Source organism: Pogona vitticeps, chromosome 2 (assembly GCF_051106095.1).
Source record: "Pogona vitticeps strain Pit_001003342236 chromosome 2, PviZW2.1, whole genome shotgun sequence".
NCBI lineage: Eukaryota > Metazoa > Chordata > Lepidosauria > Squamata > Agamidae > Pogona > Pogona vitticeps.
This window is the reverse complement of record NC_135784.1, coordinates 299,964,428-299,984,406: the sequence shown is the minus strand read 5'-3', so window position 1 is coordinate 299,984,406 and position 19,979 is coordinate 299,964,428. Positions and strand designations below refer to the sequence as shown.

Below are 19,979 nucleotides of genomic sequence, written 5' to 3'. Positions count from 1 at the left end.
ATGCCAAAGCTTTCCATAGCAAAAGGTAGCCTGAAGGTTGACAATGCCAGTGGCAGTAATCAAGATGGTCTACAGGGTACACTCCTGTGCTCACTACCATTCACAAAGTAACTCCAAGTATAAGGTTACTCTGGGTCAGAAAGACCCATGTTAACCACTAAACCACACTATCCTGATTGTCCTGGTGTCAGTAAAATCCAGGAGGGCCAAATGTGCTGATAGGTAGGGAAAATCTTCATGCCTGGTACCCTCCCAGCACTCTAGTCCACTTCCATGGAGTTATAAAAAATCTACAAGGTTAAATGCTTTGACTCTTATGCCAGCCCTGCAAGGTAGGATCATCGTGATCACACAGAGCAGAGTTAGGTAACAGTGGCCTTCCAGACTGGATTGCACTGGTTTATACTTGCATATAAATGAACACATGTAGACCCTCCCCGTCTTCAAAGCTTTCTGCTCAACATGGCAGGATTGAGGAATCAGTGGATGGGCTCCCGTCCCCTTCCCAACTACTGTATAGCCTTTAAAAGAGCAGGTTGAACATCTATCTGCAGAGGTGGAATCGATGTCTATCCACTGCAGTTATGATGGCTGACAACGTTGCAAAAAATGTGGTGATATCAGCCTTTCCCATCACGTGCACAGTGCTGATAATCAACCAGTGTCCAGGCATTAACTGTAATACATGAATCGCTTCATAAAGATGCCTTGTTTTTGTTGGTTGGTTGTTTTATTGCTTGGCTAGTCTAATTGCTTGATTAGTCTTGGCTTTGTGCTTCCTAATTCTATCGAACCCCTGTGATCAAAATGATAAGCATCCCTTGAAGAGCTGCTGTGTTTCTCTCACACCTACTGATGAGCAAATCCAGAGTTTGAAGTGTGGTTTCAAATGGCTGCCTGTTTCCCTCACTCAGTGGAAGGGACACCAACCCAGAGGGGAAGGACAGAGACCATCTTTTGCTGTCTGTGCCATTCCATTCATCACCCAGCACTGCCGAAAGGATGCTGTATAATTCATTGCAGTCTCCACCTTGATGTTTTGAGTCTTGGCAGTCCATTGCTGTTCTCTGGGCCTGCGCTTTTTATTATGTTTGGCGTTGGACTGGAGTGAAAGCGGCCTTAAATGAAGACAAAATCCTAAAGAGCTATGGGGACACCATTGTAAACTGTCTGCAATCCTCCCTTTATAAATGATGGATTGCCTTTCCCGGGCTATTTAATCAGATCTTCAAACAATGCCGCTCTGACTCCTCAGAGATGTTGAGAACAGCAGCATACGCAGATGGCAGGGGAGCCCGATATAAATACAAATTAAGTGTCAGGCTTGACCACAGAGGCATGAACATAGCCCTTTCTTTTTCAAATTTTATCAATAAATGGACACCATCTCTTTCTCCTATGTGGTGAGTGCTGCACACCGCAGCTGTTCTCTTTGAGCTGTTCCACAGGCCACAGACAAGGAGTTACCCCTAGCAACTGTGGCAGTCTGCTTTCTGCTGAGAGGCAGACAATGACCTATTAAAGCCACCATTTGCTGTTGGTGGATATTTATGGGAACCTAATGAACTTCCAATATAGTCTTGCAAGCAGCAGGCCTTTTCTTGATTTTAGGCTTAATAGAGGACCAGGGTTTATAGAAGACAGCTGCCTTGTGGATAAACAAAATCAGGTGCCCAGAGAGAGAGAGAGAGAGAGAGAGAGAGAGAGAGAGAGAGAGAGAGAGAGAGAGAGAGAGATTCAAGTAGCAAAAGCACATTTTTCCACAATTGTTTAATAGCGAGGATTAAGATTGTGCTTTGGATTCGGACAAATTTGTTTGTTTGTTTGTTTGTTTGTTTGTTTGTTTGTTTGTTTGTTTGTTTGTTTGTTTATTTATTTATTTATTTATTTATTTCATATCCCGCCCATCTGAGCTTTACAACCACTCTGGGCGGCTTCCAAAATCACATATCACTGATCCAAAGGAGGCCTGGATAAAAGTGGAATGGCCCTATCCAGTTCTCAGGAGAAGCAAAGTGAATTTACAGGTTAATTTGCAATTGAATCAGGTGGGGCACAAACCACATCATCCAAGTTACTCTGGACCAAATCAAGATATATTTCATAGCCACAAATTGTTCCTCAGATTGGAAGGACAGACTGTCTACAGCCCTACAGCCATGGCCTTTTACATTAGACTGATTTTGTAGTACAGTGGTGCCTCGCTTAACGACGATAATCCGTTCCAGGAAAATCGCTGTTAAGCGAAAACATCGTAAAGCGAAATTAAAAAGCCCATTGAAACGCATTGAAAACCCTTCAATGTGTTCCAATGGGCTGAAAACTCACCGTCCAGTGAAGATCCTCCATACGGTGGCCATTTTTGGTGCCTGTATAGTGAGGAATCCATCCCCAAGCACAGCAGGGAGCCATTTTAAGCACCATTTTGAAAACCCGACAATCAGCTGTTTTTTATTGTCGTAAAGCAAAAATCGGTTCCCGAAGCAGGGAACTGATCATCGCTAAGCGAAATTCCCCCATTTAAAACATTGTTTTGCGATCACAATTGCGATGGCAAAAACATCGTCGTGAAGCAGATTCGTCATAATGCAGGGCAATCGTGAAGCAGGGCACGACTGTACAAGTTGTGTTTATGTTGCTATTCCATGGGAATGCATAACAAAAATACACAGCGTTGCACAGGGCAGTTGATTGAGTTTCCTTTGAGTCTTGTCTTCATCGGTCTCACTCCCCCATCTTTTTTAAAGCAAATGTTCAGCTTTTGCATCAGAAGTGCAAGACCAGAGGCTGTAAAGTGTCAGAAGCCAGAAGGGTGGCTTAATAAAAGGCTTGGTGCTTTCCTGCCAATCAACATCTGTTGCCCGAGATAGCTGCACCACTGTACCAAAGGATAGGGCGCCATTCTTGCAGGCCACTGTAGGCTGATGAATCCAGTTTCAGAGGTGTTGTGAATCTATTTTGGATGTTAGTCTACTCTCCACAGGAGCTATCCATGGTACTAAATCTTATCTCCTAAAACAGCTCAAAACCTTTTGATAACTCCTGCAAAGTGCAGACTAAAGTACAGAGTGGGTTTACAGCACCTCTGAGATTGAAACCATCAGCCTCCACAGACACAAACATCTCCATTATGGCTGTTACCATGTTACCTTGCATGCAGACTATGCATGGAAGGGGAAATAGGCACATTCCTGTTGCCACTGTGTTTATATGCTTGCATAAATATATTCCACAAATCCACAGAAGGGAGACCCTCTGTGTACAGTGAGGATGGGGAAGATTTCAGCCAAATTACAGTTACTTCAAACTTTTTTAAATTCCTCTGAGAAGCTTCTGATTTTTAACACCTACATGGTAAGTGGGAGCAACATGATCTCGCAAATAAAAGAATAATGATCAGCAAAGGTGTCATCTAAGAAGATAAAAGAAGTCAAAGTGTGAAATGTTTTAATCAGTACCCATGGAATGCTCCATGGTGGGGATACCTTTATCTATTGAATCTGACTTATGCCAGTTGAGAAAAAAAACATGGTTTCAGTTTGTTTTTGAAGATCATATTAAATTCCTGAAATTTCTTTCCATGCAGAGAATTTGAGGGTTTTTGAAAAAGTCTACTATGGGACAAAGCAAAAACAATGGAATTCCTACATTGCAGGCAATTCAAGGCACTGTGAACTTTGCATGTACTGAAACCTCCTGTATCTAGAAATAGTGCTCCATCAATTGGTGAAAAACATTTGATTGTAGAGCTGCATTAAAAGCAGAAGTACAACAGTTTAGTGGAATAATAAGGGCGGTTTAGTGGAATACGCTTCTTGCACAGGTTCTTTCCCCCACCCCTTTTCTTTCTTTTTTTGGTAAATGCATATAAAGATTCATTGATGGAGGGAAGATGTGAGATTAGGAAATAAGTTCTAGTCCCAGGCTTCCTGACTAAGTGGAGAAGCAATGTATAGCCTCTCTTTTCCAGTGAAGAGCAGGAGAAAGTAGTATACATAGTCTTATTTCCCCTCTGCATAAATGCTGTACAGATGAAAGTCAGCACATGAGAGTATGGTAGCTGATGAAGCATTGTCCACAAAAGTGTATGCCATTACAGAAATGTTAGTCTTTAAAGTGTGACAAAATTTTGCTGTTTCATGCAGGTATTTTGTGATTTGCATGTATCGATAGAATAAAAGCCTTCCAATAGCCTTTGAAGATTCCACCAGTTTGCAGCAGTAAATGTACATGTTAGCGAGTCTTAAAGAACAAAAACCAAGAAGCATGCCCATTAGCACACGTTCTTTCCACATAAAATGAAATAAATAAAACACCCATGTTGCTTAAGCCATGTGTTTTGCTTTGTTTGCTGAGCTTTCAGATATAGCATCAAGGAACCATTACTTTTTTCCACAACATAACACATCAGAGGTGAGGAGGAGAGAGACCCAACTGAGACAAATCCAAAATAATCAGCCTTTGCCTCCAGATGCTGTGTGACCAGCAGGATAACTGTCAACAGCATTTCATAAAATTTTGCCTTTTTAGCTGGAAGCTTAGCTTAAAAAAACTGTGCTATAAGCATGGGATTTATCACATGGAGAATATGTCATAGGTTGAAGTGGAATTACAAAGGTAACAGTAAAGGCTCCCCTTGACAATTTGTCCAGTTGTGTCCGACTCTAGGGGGTGGTGCTCATCCCTGTTTCCAAGCCATAGAGCCAGCGTTTGTCCCTAGACAGTTTCTGTAGCCACGTGGCCAGCGCGACTAGACACAGAACACCATTACCTTCCCACCAAGGTGGTACCTATTTATCTACTCACATTTTTACATGCTTTAAAACTGCTAGGTTGGCAGGAGCTGGGACAAGCGATGGGAGTTCACTCCATTGCGTGGATTCGATCTTATGACTGCAGGTCTTCCGACCTTGCAGCACAGAGGCTTCTGTGGTTTAACCCGCGGCACCACCACATCCCTTAGGAATTACAAAAGCTTGTTGTTGAATCATAGACAGACATAAAAATTGCCTTCATTTCAATATGGCAAGGTTAGGAGAAAATCCTGGCTACAAATGTCTGATCTAATGGCACAAAGTTGGGGTGGACAACCAGTGGCCCTGCAGAGTTTGCTGGATTACAACTCCTGTAACTTCCAATCATGGGTGGAGACAACTCAAGTCAAACTCCAGCAACATCAATAGAGAGACAGGTCCCCCAACCTTAGTTTGATGGAAATAACATATTACCCAGAATTCCATTGGTGTTTGCATGAGTTTAACTCCCAACAGCTAATCATGGCCTGTCGAGAAGGTGTTAAGAGCACATGGAGGTTGTGTGATCAGGTGTGTGATCGGACATGCAACCAACACATCCCCTTGTTGATTAGCTGCAATTAGTCACAGCAGCTTAAAAATCCATATGCAACATCTGTGGGACATTTATCCCATAAGAAGGAGCTCCAGAAGTTGAGCATGACACGTTTGAAAAACCGAGGATCCACAAATAACCAAAGAAACAGAAAGCCTCCTTTTCTAAGCTTTTGGAGACCTGCCTGCAGGCCCTCAAAAGATGTTGACAAGGAAAAAAAAGACATGAAAAAGGCAGAAGGTAGTTGAGGCTGCTGGAAGATATATCCTGCCTTTCCTCAGCCAGTGTATAGAATCTGTCTGAACTGATTTGTATCCAAATATCTGCTCTATAAAGGATTGCATAATATTGAAGAAACAAAAATCACAATACTCGGTAAACAACATTAGCAATCAGCACTGGAGATAAAATACAGTGCCTAGAATCCTACTGATTATTGATGCTAGCGAGATGCAGTGGCGTAAATTGCAGCAGTAAATTGTCACTAGTTATGGCGCTTCTGCTTTTATTCCTCATCTTGTAGCAGTCATGTGACTTGGTGCGTGATGAACAATATAGGTGGTGACTCATTAAATAGGAACAGTTAGCCATTGTGAGTTACAGTCACCGTTGTGCTTACACTAGCTAACTGACATAGCTAACCGATAGGATTTTAGCCAATGTGCAAATAAAACAACTGACACAACTCTATGGGAGCCTTAAAAGTCCTCACATCAGGCTGTAAAATATCTTAAATGCCTTGGAGAAAATTAATGTTTTTATTGTCACTGAAAAACTTACAATGGTGGGGGTAGGGCGGAGGGGTAGAAACGATGAGTTAGCAGGAGAATTTGAAGGAGACATAGTCAGTAAAGCAGGTCTTTCTCTGTGTGTCTACTGCTCCCCAGACAAAATAGGCCTCTTCCTCAGTGTAAACCAAATGGCGCCCACTCATCTCCAAGAACATGTAGTCCATTGAAATCATGATTCCTTTATTTATTTATTTATTTATTTATTTATTTATTTATTTATTTATTTATTTATTTATTTATTTATTTATTTATTTATTTATTTATTTATTTATTTATTTATTTATTTAATATCCCGCCTATCTGGTCAAGCGAGGACCACTCTAGGCAGCTAACAACCTTAAAAATAATACAGTAAACAATGTAAATAAACAGTTCTAAATCATAAAAACACTACATTACGATGTTATATTCTGTTTGGATTACTGTAACACACTCTATGTGGAGCTGCTTCTGGAAAGGGTCCAGAAACTTCAGTGGATCCAAACACAGCTGCAGATTGCTAACTGAGGCTGGTCATAGGTAAAGGTAAAGGTTCCCCTTGACATTTAGTCCAATCGTGCCCAACTCTAGGTCATGGTGCTCATCCCCATCACCAAGCCGTAGAGCCAGCATTTGTCCGTAGACAGTTTCCGTGGTCACGTGGCCAGTGTGACTAGACACGGAACACCGTTAGCTTCCCATCGTGGTGGTATCTATTTATCTACTCGCATTTTTACTTGCTTTCAAACTGCTACGTTGACATATATGAATGTACCTTGGTTTTAAGATCATCAGGAGAGGCCTTTCTCTCAGTCTCATCACCCTTACAGGTGTGTTTGGTGAGGTGGTGGGGACACAGGAAAGGACCTTCTCTTTTGCTGTTCCCAGACTTTTGAACTCCCTCCCTCAGGAAGCCAGGCAGGCCCCATCCTTACTGCCCTTCCACAAGCAGGTGAAGACCTTTCTCTTCAAGCAAGCTTTCCCTCAGTGACTAGCTGCCTGAATGGGATTTTTAAATGGATGGTTGTGCCTTACTGCTTTGATGATGTTTTTGGTATTCCTTTTCTGTACTGTCTTTTAGAGTGGTATTGGGTTGATCCTTTTTGGTATTTGTACACTGACTGTTTTTGGCTTTAAATATTGTCTTTTAATGATATAAGCTGCCTCGGGTCTTTCTTAAGGACAAAGGTAGGGTTAAAATTAAGTGGATGGATGGATGGATGGATGGATGGATGGATGGATGGATGGATGGATGGATGGATGGATGGATGGATGGATGGATGGATGGATGGATGAGGTGGCAAATTACTTCAATTATTTCATTTGCTTTGATAATCTAAATTCATTCCTATCAGTGTCATCCTTATGTTTCTCTCCTTTACCTGGGCTTTTGTTACATCTTCTACATGTGAAGAACAAAAAATCCTTATTTGCTATGTCTAAAAAAAAAAAAAAAAAATCACATTTACTCTGATTGTCCTTTCTCCCCTTCCAGTACTTGCCACCTTGGGTTGAAATCAATAAATTCTGCTTATGTTTCAATGCTTCCCCCCTCCCATAGGGCTGCCCCCCTATAGAGCACTGATCAATGAAGCTTTTGATTTTCATTGTTATATCAGTGACCTCATCTCACCCTTCTTATCCTTACATTTTATTTTTTGTGTCTTTTTATTCAGGCTGCCATTTGTTAACAGGGACAATTTTTTTTCCTCAAAAGAGAAAGCCCAGTAGAATAGGGATTAGTCCCCTGCCCACCTTCCATGTACAAGAGCAGTAGCAATTTATTTCTCTGTAGTAATAGATTCCTTGCCACAGCCATGGCTGTGGATGCTCATGGTGAGGAAACTGGGAATTGTAGTTGCACAAAGAGGGAATTGGTTAGGTTCTGTATAAGAGGAACTTACTGCTTTAATTGGGGAAAAGATAAGCCACCTGGTTTGAAATCTTCTCATGTGAAATCTGGGCGGTGAACTGGGTTACACCCCCTTGGTTTACACCTTGGAACATGTCATAAAAAGATTGGTCATAAACCATGTAGAAAAATGGTTGTTTGTGTATTTGAAGGTTGATTTGATGGTGAGGGATGTTGTGGAATGTGAGAGAAGAAAGGTTTGCTTTTTGAAGAAAGGGGGGGAAACAGGCCAGCTTCTAGATGCAAACATGTAGTCAGAGCAAAGATGATTACTTAGCATAGACTTAGTTGTTCTTATTTTACTTAGAAATAGCAGATTTATTTAATCATTTTAATATATAGATATGCCAGTTGCTTATGCCTTAAAGCTACAACTGTATTGTAATGAAACTACTTTGTATTCTTAATAAAAGCAAATAATTCTTCAACGGAGGACTGCTCTCTTGAAACAGCAGGACTTACATCTAAATCTAGTGTGGATTTGAAATGGTCACTAAGTTGCTATTGAAAATTGAGAGGTCCCACCTCGCAAGGCTGTTGTGCATTCTAAGGAAGCACATAGTCAATGGTTGATGGCTTTGGAAGCAAGCAGAGGTTACTTTTAGGATCAGAATTGTCCATGGGGCTTATACTATGCACCTCTGAGGCCCAAAGGACCTACCTCAGGCAATAATGGTGGTAGTTTTGCACCCACAGTGACTCCCTGACCCACGATCATTATCTCTTTAGGGAGAGGTGATTGTTAGACTCATATCTTTGCACACTTTTAAAGGGGTTGACCACAATCCTTGGGAAAGCTCAGCCCCAGCCACGTGGTTTCATCTTTCCCATCAGTTAAGACCTCTGCCCAAGGACCTTCCAACTTTGGGCCAAAATGCTTTTGCAAGTATCCGTGCATGCAAATGCAATTGTGCAAGCAGCGCTCATATGCCAATTAACAACATGTTGGAGGCACCCAATGCCTGGGATTCCCTCCCTGGTCTGGCTGCCTTTACTGTCACTTGGGTTCTGGATTAACATTCTAGATTACTACAGACAGATGGGATTTGGGGATTTTCTGGACCACACCTACCACAATTCTCCATTTTGGGGGTTCTACCTACTTTAATCATCATCATCATGTGCTGTCAAATTAATTCTGATTCATGGTGACCTTTTTCAGGGCTTTCTGGGCAGAGAATCCTCAGAGGTAGTCTTCCATTCTCCTCTTCTGTGGGCACCGTGGGGTGGCTGCCTTTTCTCACATGAGGCACAGTGGGGATTTGAACTCCCAACTTCTCGGAGACCTAAATCGCTGAGGTCAATGTCTTACAGTAGGAAGAAAGACCAAAACTAAATTCTAACTTAATATTTAACGTGATTGTTGTACAAGCATCTGAAGCAACCAGCTTCAAAAGTGTTTGTTAAAGCCAACTTCATGTCATTCTCAACATTCAGTCTGGGCTGCTCCTGCACCAACTCATCACCAGAACGTCAAAATGAAGAAGGGAAGAGACCAGGGATGATTAAATGTAGGGAGAAGAGAAGGCAAAAGTCTTCAAAGATGGGCCATTGGGTGCCCAGAGAGGGGGCACAACTCTGAGGGGGATTCTGGGAGGATCCCCCTCAGAAACCAGCATGAAGCTTTCTCTGCACCCGCTGTAGAAGAGGCTGGCCATTGGGTTTTTTTTGTGTCCTCCCACTGGGGGTTTGTTGCATGTGTGGGTTTTTCTTTCTCTTCTTTTTCCTTTTCCTCTCTTCTTTAGTTTCTTGCTAAAGTAGCAGCAATTATATCTTTCCACTGGCATTTTCCTTCCCTTCTCTTTCTTGGTAAAAGTTAGTCCTGGTCATCTCTTCTCAGAAAGTAGAAGCTTTCCAAAGGGGCTGTCTCTCAGACACTAACACACTAACTTCAAAAAGTGAAGGAAGAACTTATTTAACAAGGGCTACAACATATATAAGGTGACCTGCCTCACAAAAAACATGTTGCAGTTGCCTTGGGGGTTACGAACCACAGGCTGGGGAACACTGGTCTAGTAGTCCAACCGATCCCTTGCCAGCTGTAGAATATGTTGCTCATTTTATCAAAATTCTTTTCAGTTGGGGCTCTGCAATTTGCAGCTGTAGGTAGAGACTTCTATGACTGCATATACCTCCATAGAGAAATGTTTGCTATCCACAAAAAAAAAAAGAGTATAACATCAGGTCGAAGATTATAATCCTTCTCTCCAATATGTGAATGTTCTTTATGCAGAGATTTTTGTTTCTCTTTCCTTCAGAGAGAAGCATTTTAGTTACCTTACGTGTAGTCTGAATTAGTACAGTCGAAAAGCAAGTTTTAATCAGTAAGAACTAGATGCATGACTTAGGAGCCAGAAATGGTAGGTGAGTTGTGTATAGGGTGTGGGAAGAAAGAAATCAAAAGGAAGTGGGAGGAGGAAAGTGTGCCTGTGTAGTGTTCCTTACAAAAACCTATAAAAGAGAACAATAAAAGATTGCTGATTTAACTATCAGAGAATTCCACAAGACCAGCTAAGGTGGAACTCCACGAGCTGTGGAATCTGGATGAGGAAAATTCCTTAATTGCTCAAAAAAATTCACTTTAAAATCTCACTGTTCATCCCTTCCAGAGGATGAACAGTGGAGCTACCTGCTTCCTTTCTAAATGTACATCATCTGAAACTCCAAAGATATGCAGCTATTTGGGCATCACTATATAGAGTGTTGGAGCGAGGATTCCCGATTTCTTGCCATAATTTTTTATGTACCATATTAGGAAATTATTGCCTATCTTTTAGGATCCATAACCAGCTTGTTATGCCCTTATGAATCCACATAAGTACCAATCCTAATAATAGTGACTATGCTAACTGTGAATTATTGCTTATGCATATTTTATGGCACCTTTGAATTTAACACCCTGTAACTTTACACTGAAAGTTATAACAAAGTTGTTTAATAATTAGATCAGCCAAATGTTTATCTGTACACAACTTTGGCTCTGGAAATACTGTAATACATTTTCAAAAATCAAGAGTTGGGTTTCTGAGACTGCCTATTCCATCTCCACAACTCAGTGATTATATCTGTATTTTTATATCTTTATGTACCCTGCAAGATACCTAGAATATGGAATTGCTTCTTACATGATTCCTTCCTCTAATTTTCTGAAGCTATGTGATCCTGCTATAGGCATCTCAGTTTTCTCAGACATCATACTAAGATGTACATCAGCAGAAGAGAACTGATAGCTCCAGTGAAGGTGGGGGTGGGTGGTAGATAAATTCTTAAGGAGGAACTACTGGGCAACAGCATAGTAAAAGGTGACACTTGCAAAGAATCCTTGACAAACAATAGCAGTGACATTCAAACTAAGTCTTGTTAGTGTTGAGCATGACATATAAGCTAACTCTTGTTAGTACTGTGAAGAAGCTGAGACTCCCAGGTTAGAAAGCATCCAGTCAGCCTCTGGGGAGGAGCAGTAGATGTGTATGAATAACTCTGTCACTAATGAACCAACTCAATGAAAGCTAAATGTCTTGTTCTTGATACATTCAAAGGCAAAAGGAAAGTCAGCTGCTGTACAACACATATAACTGGAAAATGGAATGTGAAAAGTATGAATCAGGGTAAGCTCAAAATCATAGAACAAAAAAGTGGAATGCTGAGACATTGTATTACTTGGGATGAAGAAACTAAAGTGGACTGGAGTAGGACATTTTCAGTCAGATAATCGTGAGATGTTTTACTCTGGAAATGACTGAATCAGAAGAAACAGTGTGGCTGTAGTAGTGAAGTGAGACATCATGCAAGCAGTTGGGGCAATAATACAAAGTCTGACTGAATAACAGCAACGAGACCTCTTGGAAAATCTATCAGCACAATCATCATTCTTTTACCTCCTTATCGAAATTCGGCTGGCACCCTCGCTGGGCATTTTCAAAAACCAGCTGAAAACTTGATTATTCAAGCAGGCCTTCCCTCCAGTCAATTAAGTCATTCTTATTTCTTATTTCTCTTCTTTTGATTCTTGCCATCTTGAGACTGCATGCTTTAAATAGCTTGCTTTAAATTAATTGTTAAACTTGTAAAATTACGATACTATGTTTTATATCATATTGTCTTTCTCTATGTAAAACTGTCTATATTTAAAAATTTTTTATCTTGTATGTTGTGAGCCGCCCAGAGTAGACTATGTCTAGGTAGGCGGCATATAAATGCAATAAATAAATAAAAAATAAATAAATCATTCAAATGTATACTTGTGCTACAGCTGTTGAAAAAGAAGAAATTAGCAGCTTTTGTGAAAGTCTCTTGGATGAAGTTTTTCATATGTGGGAACAGCATGTGCTAGTGACTGGAAAGAAAAAAAAAGAAGGAAATGAAATGGAATGAAGCATTGTTGGAGAATTTGGCCTAGGGATCAGAAATTAAGCAGGAGGGTACCTCATAGAGTTCAATGAAGCCAACAATTTGTTTATTATAATGCATGCTGCAAGCCACCAAACAGATGATAACACACATGGATGCCACTGGATGGCCAACAGAGAAATCAAATTGACTGTACAATTGGAAGCAGAAGGAAGAGACACTCTATTTTCTCTGCAAAAGCGAGAGAAAGAACAGACTGAGGTACAGACTGTCAATATCCAAAAAATGAAGCTGAAGAACGTTAAAAACTATAGGGCCAAAACAAAATTTTAAATTGCAATTCTAAAGAATTCGAAGACCATGTAAAGAACAGATGTGCATTAATAAGCTGAACTGGAAGGAAAATCATAGTCATTGCAAGCTCTTAGAAAAGTATGCAGTAGCTGTTGCACGTATGACTATTTTATTTTATTTGCATTCGTGAAATAAGAGGCAACCACAAATTTCTTCTGGTTCTGCATTTACTCCGGGAGATGCAAAATTATGTAATTATCTCCTCTTGATGGAGGGGATTTTGGGTGCCCATTTCTGCTCTAAAGGGATTGTTCTATTCATGTTCCATCGTGTGTACAAGTAATTGTCCCCAGCTTCTGGGAGGCTGCATGCTTCCATGGAAAAGGAGAAGGTCTCATATTGTTTGTCTGTGGCAGCACCCCTGTCATACACACAAGATTCTGCATCCTGCTATACCCCTCAGCTCCTCCTTGACGTCATAACCATTGTGATGAACACTCTGCCATTATTAATTAGGGCTGTGCATCAGAGAGGGACAAACGGTACATCCTGAACTAAACCAGGCTGATTTCGACTCATTTGTTATGAAGTCTGGGATCAAATTGTCGGGGAGATCAGACTCACTTCTGGAGTGAAGTGAACTGAATCTACAAACTGTTTAGGACTAGGAGCACGAATTGAAATGGAATGGGGTGCCAACAGGTTGAACCTAATCGAGTTTTCGGGGAAGGGGGAGAAAAATCTAAAAGTACCTCTCTGAGGTTTGGCAGGTTTGCTCCCCTGCTTAGCTGTAGCCATTTGGGTTTTCCCCATGCATTGACATTATAAATTTATGAACTGAAGGTAAGAGAAAGCAAATCATGTCATTCCCACTATCTTCTATCTGGTAAGAACAGTTTTTGGGTCAGTGGTTCCCAGTTCAGATGCTTTCCTTACCAATCAGTTCTCTTCTATTCCTGGGTTGCTCAAGACCAATCTGAAACACTCTTAAAATTCTGGGCCAAAACCCAATTGCTGACATGATTGCTTTAAAAGCAATGTGTCAATACTCTTCAGTCAGTCAATCAGTCAGAGTCCAGTAGTCAATATCTGTATGGCTTGCTATAGAACTTATTAATGAATTGTTGTCACTGAGGGTGATGAGGATAGTGATGCGTTTATATACTACTTATGGCAAATATAGTATTTAACAGATTTGAGATCCGTGTGAAAGGCTACATATGATTAAAAACAGGCAGATCTATAGAACTGGTTAATTATATGTTAAATTGAGAAAAGCCAAGTGCATAATAATCAGGGGAACTGTGCTCAAGGTGAGACTGTGCCTTAAATGCATTTGTGTGCAAGAAGACCAACATTTTTTTTAAAAGAAATTAAGGAATAGTTTAAAAAAGGCTTGAGAGTTCAAAAAAATAACAGTTTTGAGCAAGGTATAGCAGGGAAGAGGTACCTGATCTCTTCCTTGCTGAACACTTCTCCAGACAAATTTCTCCCCTTTATAGGATCATAGAATAACTGAGTTGGAAGGGGCCTAATAAGGCCATCGAGTCCAACCCCCTACCCAAGGCAGGAATCCAAATCAAAGCAGATCTAACAGAGGGTTGCCCAGTTTTCTCTTGAGCATCGGAGAGCTCACCACCTCCTTCTTAACAATTAAGAGGTTTTTCCTGATGTTCAGCCTAAATCTGGCTTCCTGAAGCTTGAGCCCATTATTGTGTGTCCTGCACTCTGAGATGATGGAGAACTGATTCTGCCCCTCCTCTGTATGACTAAGGTAAAGGTAAAGGTTCCCCTTGACAACTTTTGTCCAGTCGTGTTCAACTCTAGGGGGCGGTGCTCATCCCTGTTTCCAAGCCATAGGAGCCAGCATTTGTCTGAAGGCAATCTTCCATGGTCACATGGCCAATGCGACTTAGACACGGAACGCCGTTACCTTCCCACCGAGGTGGTCCCTATTTACAGTGGTGCCTCTCTAGACAGTTACCCCGCATGACAGTTTTTTCACTAGACATTGACTTTTTGCGATTGCTATAGCGATTCACAAAACAGTGATTCCTATGGGAGAATTTCGCTGGACAATGTTTGGTCCCTGCTTCGCAAACCAATTTTTGCTAGAGGGTGATTTTGACAGCTCCCTCTGCACTTGCAAAATAGGTGTTTTTGGGACTTAAGCTTTGCAAGACAGCGATTTAAACAGCTGATCGGCGGTTCGCAAAGCGGCTTCCCTATGGCCGATCTTTGCTAGACAATGACGATTCTTCCCCATTGGAACGCATTAAACAGGTTTCAGTGCATTCCAATGGGGAAATGATTTTCGCTAGACAATGATTTCGCTAAACAGCGATTTCAGTGGAACGGATTATCATCGTCTAGCGAGGCACCACTGTATCTACTCACATTTGCATGCTTTCAAACCGCTAGATTGGCGGGATCTGGGACAAGCGATGGGTGCTCACTCCGTCACGTGGATTCAATCATACAGCTGAAAATCTACAGACCTTACTGCACAGAGGCTTCTGCAGTTTAACCCGCAACGCCACCATGTTCCGGCTCTGTATGACTACCTTTCCAGTATTGGAAAAGTGCTATCATATCTCCCTTCAGTCTTCTTTTCTCAAGGCTAAACATGCCCAAGTTCTTTCAATCGTTCCTCATTTAGCTTACTGGCACCTTCTGAGTAAGAGGCACTTTCATCAATATCCCTTGGGGTTAACAATAGTCTTTATGGGGACTAGTGTTGCCTCCAAGTATGCCCATTGGGACACAAAGTTCAGGATGTATTTTTCCCCCCTGGTGCAATTGGACCTAAAAGAGGGCTGCTTTAGAAACACGTCATTTTCCTGCAGTGTATATTTGAGAAGTCTGTGTATTCACTGGGGGGCAGCACTGCAGAAACACTTTGACAAAGTGCCAGGATGGAAAGACTAATACTGTATTGCCGTTTGCCCCAACACGTCTGCGTCTTTAAAAATTTAATTTGGAACCGGATTGCCGATACTGATATACTGTCAGGAAAGAAGCAAAGCTACAGTACCTCTTAGCCTCCAATAGCTAGTTGCAGATAATTAACTGCAGTGATTAACACAGTAATATATACAAGAAGCTCTGGAGTTGCAGATTTGCTTCCATGTTGTATTGTGTTGAAAAGCATCATTAATTTAGATCCATTATTGTACAAAAAGCACATCACTGATTTATATCTCTGTTATGTTTTTTGGAGATGGGTCTATCCTTTTGGGTGGCAAATACGATGCACATTTGAGCCAGTTATGGGCTTAATATACACAAAGTGCATAACGATGAATCAAACCTGCAGTGCGAACATTTTTTGTCGTGTTACGTTTGAGTCTGACTTGATTTTGCCCTTTGTATTTTGCTTCCTTGGGCTGAATGTCAAAGACCACCTACGTTTAGGGAAAACTAGTATTGTACAGTAGATTAGACTTCTGTAAGTTCAGAACTCCATTTCCCCACAAAACAAATTTTCATAGGCAAGAGAAAAGGCTGCTTCTCAGAATTCATTTTGTAGGGGCTTTTGAGGGGGAAAAATGCTTTTGGCAAAAGCGGAGCGATTTTTATGTTTTCCTTTGCCATCTTGCAGCACATTGCACCGTGATTAGAGGCTGTTGCAGGAGATGGGGGGGGGAAGAATCCAAAAGTTGCTGTGTCAAGTCCTCACTAAACCTTAATAGGCACTGCAATGTTGGATAAGAGTGAAAAGTTCAAAGTACTGCTGGTTCGTATTACCTGCCTCAAACACTTATCCATCTGCTTTCTCTGCATCTGAATATTACAATTCCCAAAAGCACTTTTGCGTAGGAACAAGTTTGTTGGCATTGCTTCAAGGCTCCTTCAGTGCATGGGACTGATTGGCATGAGAGCACAAGTGGGGTGCTATTATTTCTCTGTAGCTTTTGCCCTTTTCCTGTCCCACGGGGGGGGGGGAGGGTTGCTGGGGAGGAGATTCAGAGCCAGAGAGATTATCAGATGGGCCAGAATGGAGGCATCCTTCAGTGTCGAGAGACTATGGTAATGTGCTCTGTATGGAGGACTTGGAACAGCGTCTAGTGTGGCTGAGAAGGCCAATTCGAGAGTGACAACCCCTTCTACACTGAAATCAAATACAATAACCCCTGTCCAGCTCCCTGATTTTGCTCTGATGCTCTGTGCTAAGCTGGAGTGTCTTCTCCAGAGCACAAAGCCTGGGAAAAATCATATGGGGAATAGGCTGTTACCCAAGCAGCAAATCCCCCCTCTCCACATCACTGAAATAGCCCAATGGAAAGGCAAAAGCCAATATAACTGGTTCCAGCGGTCGCAGGAGTTGCCAGAATGACACAAACTGCCTCCGGGACTCCAGCTTCAGATTTTGCCTTGAGGTTTACTCCTGAAGCCTTTTCCATCAGTGGATATAGCCACAAGGCAGTGGAGGTTTCAAATCAGAGTTTTCCTTCTTCTAGATGGGCTGCCTTAAAGTGACCATGTTTTACAGTAGGTGTCTGGCTGCGGATTCAGAGGTAGGGAGTTTGACTCCCAACTATGCCTCCTTGACAGGGGCTGGAATCATTGGTCCATAAGGTCTCTTTGAGTTCTGCAGTTCTAAGCATTATTATTATTAGAATTGCTGGATAGCTCAGTGGCTTAGGTCTCTGGCTGCGGAGCCAGCGTTGGGAGTTCAGTTCCCCAGTGTGCCTTCTAGACAGGTGCTGAACTTGGTAATCCATAGGATCCCTTGCAGCTCTGCAGTTCTGAGATGGGGACGAATGCTATTGAGTCACAGAGAGCATATTATTCGTTAATAGACTTGGAACAAGGAGTCGTTTGAGAATCTTTTCATTAGATCCACAAAAAGTGTCGTCAGTAGATTAGAACTTGGCTGTGGATTCCAGAGTCATAACCTCCCAAAAACAACTTTCCTAAACTCTGGTTTACACTCCCCAAGCAATGTTTTTAAAGTAATTAACTACGTTAGCTAATGGTAAGCTCCATTAATCACTAGCAATGCATGAAGTACTCTGGATTCACATTGCTTTGCTTGTTCTGTTTTTCGCCAATGCTGTTATTAATGAACTAATAATATTTGACTCTGTTAATGATAGAATCTCAATTAGACAAACTGATGAACAGGTGGTGTTCCCATTCTGCTGTAAATATGTCTCCATATGCTAAATAATTCAATTTGAACAGAATGCACATTTATTTATGTATTTACTTTGCCACTTCACATGATATTGAAGTTCTTGTTAAAACTTGATAGTGACATTCTGAAACCTGAATCTCCATCTGGGAGACTGTCCAGATGTTCTGTTTTAGGAATAACGATTTTCCATTTGCAGAGTTTTCAAAGGACCGCTGCCTTTTTAAGATTCTTCCATTTGAAGGATTGCCCAGCTCAAATCTGATCACACAGAGGAAAATCGGGGCCTTTGAAAATGCCCATATCGAGCTGATTTACACATTACTAGAAAGGAGAACATAAAGCACCCAGTGGGGTCAAGTGAGGCCAAAGTATAGAATTGCATATGCTGCACAAAATGGCATATACGGATTTATATGTAGAGATGCAACATCAGAAATGTTTCTTAAAATAAGCAGAGATTAGAATCCCATTGCTAGTGCATACTTGCATAAGGAAAACCACATCGTTCTGGCAGCAATTTGCCTCTGATTGACAAAATGGTGGTTGCATTCCTGGACATCATCTCAAGCTCATGTCCAGCCGCCTGGCCAGGAATGAAACCAACACCTTGACAAACATTGCCAGCAATTTTATGCTAGATTTTTCTTATGCAAGTGTGAACTGATAATAAGATTCTGCCCAGTATTACAGGGTATCCCACTCAAGTGGGGAAGGCTGTGACCACCTGGCCTCTGTACATGCTGAATCTGTGCTCAAGATGCTCACTGTGGATGGGCAATGTCAATGTCTCTATTCAACTTCATCAGAGTTCCTTACCATTCAGTCATTGTTGTTGTTGTTTAGTTGTTAAGTCATGTCCGACTCTTCGTGACCCCATGGACCAGAGCACGCCAGGCCCCCTCCTGTCTTCCACTGCCTCCCAGAGTTGGGTCAAATTCATGTTGGCCGCTTTGCTGACACTGTCCAACCATCTCGTCTTCTGTCGTCCTCTTCTCCTCTTGCCTTCACACTTTCTGAACATCAGGGTCTTTTCCAGGGAGTCTTCTCTTCTCATGAGATGACCAAAGTATTGGAGCCTTGGCTTCAGGATCTGTCCTTCCAGTGAGCACTCAGGGTTTATTTCCTTTAGAATGGATAGGTTTGTTCTCCTTGCAGTCCAGGGGTCTCTCAAGAGTCTCCTCCAGCACCACAATTCAAAACCATTAATTCTTCAGCGGTCCTTTATCATTGGCAATACAGGCTGGGCATTCTGATAGTTGAAGTTCAACCTTTCCCTTTGTTATTGGCATTATAAAGGCTCACCACTCCTGACCTAGACCATCCCCGCCCCCAAACTATCATAACTTTCTCCATATGGACAACACTGTGTCCATGGAGAAAAGATGTCCCACATGTGCAAGGATCACCATTTTCCAGGGTTCTTGCTTAAATGGAGAGCCAGCTGGCAAGCAGGAATCTCTGCAAGCACAATACTCTCCAAGTGATGAAAGAAATGACACAATGAGAGGAGCCCAGTTTGCATGTAGGAGAGAAGTGGGTAAATAAAGCCTGAATAGGGTGCCTCTGTTTCACCTTATGGCAAGATAAGAGGGCTCATCATGGAGAATGTTGACTCAGCAGTAGGACTGGTGCTACATTACATGACGTTAGGTAATCACCTTGAACAAATGTTTGATGTCATGAAAAGATAGTAAATTGTTGTTTTTTTAAAAAAATTATTAGTGTACTTTACAGGCAACAAGATTAGAGGGATGTAGGTATACCTAATTGCTCAAAAGAATCTTATTGGCCTTGGTGAAGATCTGCTTGGGGTCAAGAGCTAGCTGACATTTGTCATTCTTTTCAGTGGTGCAATGAGGGTACCCCTCACCTTTGCCTTCAGAAGGACTACAACTCCCAGAATTCCTCACCATAGGCTATGCTGAACTAAGCTGTTGGGAGCTGAAGGATAACCAACTTTGGAAGGACACTGTCTTCCTGCCCTGCGGTAAATCAACTAAAGAACACAGCCATTATTCTGCTACCTTAGATCTTCATTTTGAAGGCCTAGCCTGTTTGGCATCCCACAGCGCTGAGGAAAACTAGCATATTCTGAGGCGGTTGGAAGTTCTTTTTTTATCACTGTTTTAGAAGTCTCTGCTCCCTTCCATCTGCCTTTCAGTTT

At 41.7% G+C, this 19,979-nt stretch overlaps 1 protein-coding gene across 2 annotated transcripts in view; it reads left to right on the top strand.

The window, feature by feature from the left end:
• The window catches only part of DCC (DCC netrin 1 receptor), a 1,127,120-nt gene that overhangs the window by 698,983 nt on the left and 408,158 nt on the right, over positions 1-19,979 (top strand). The window lies entirely within an intron of this gene.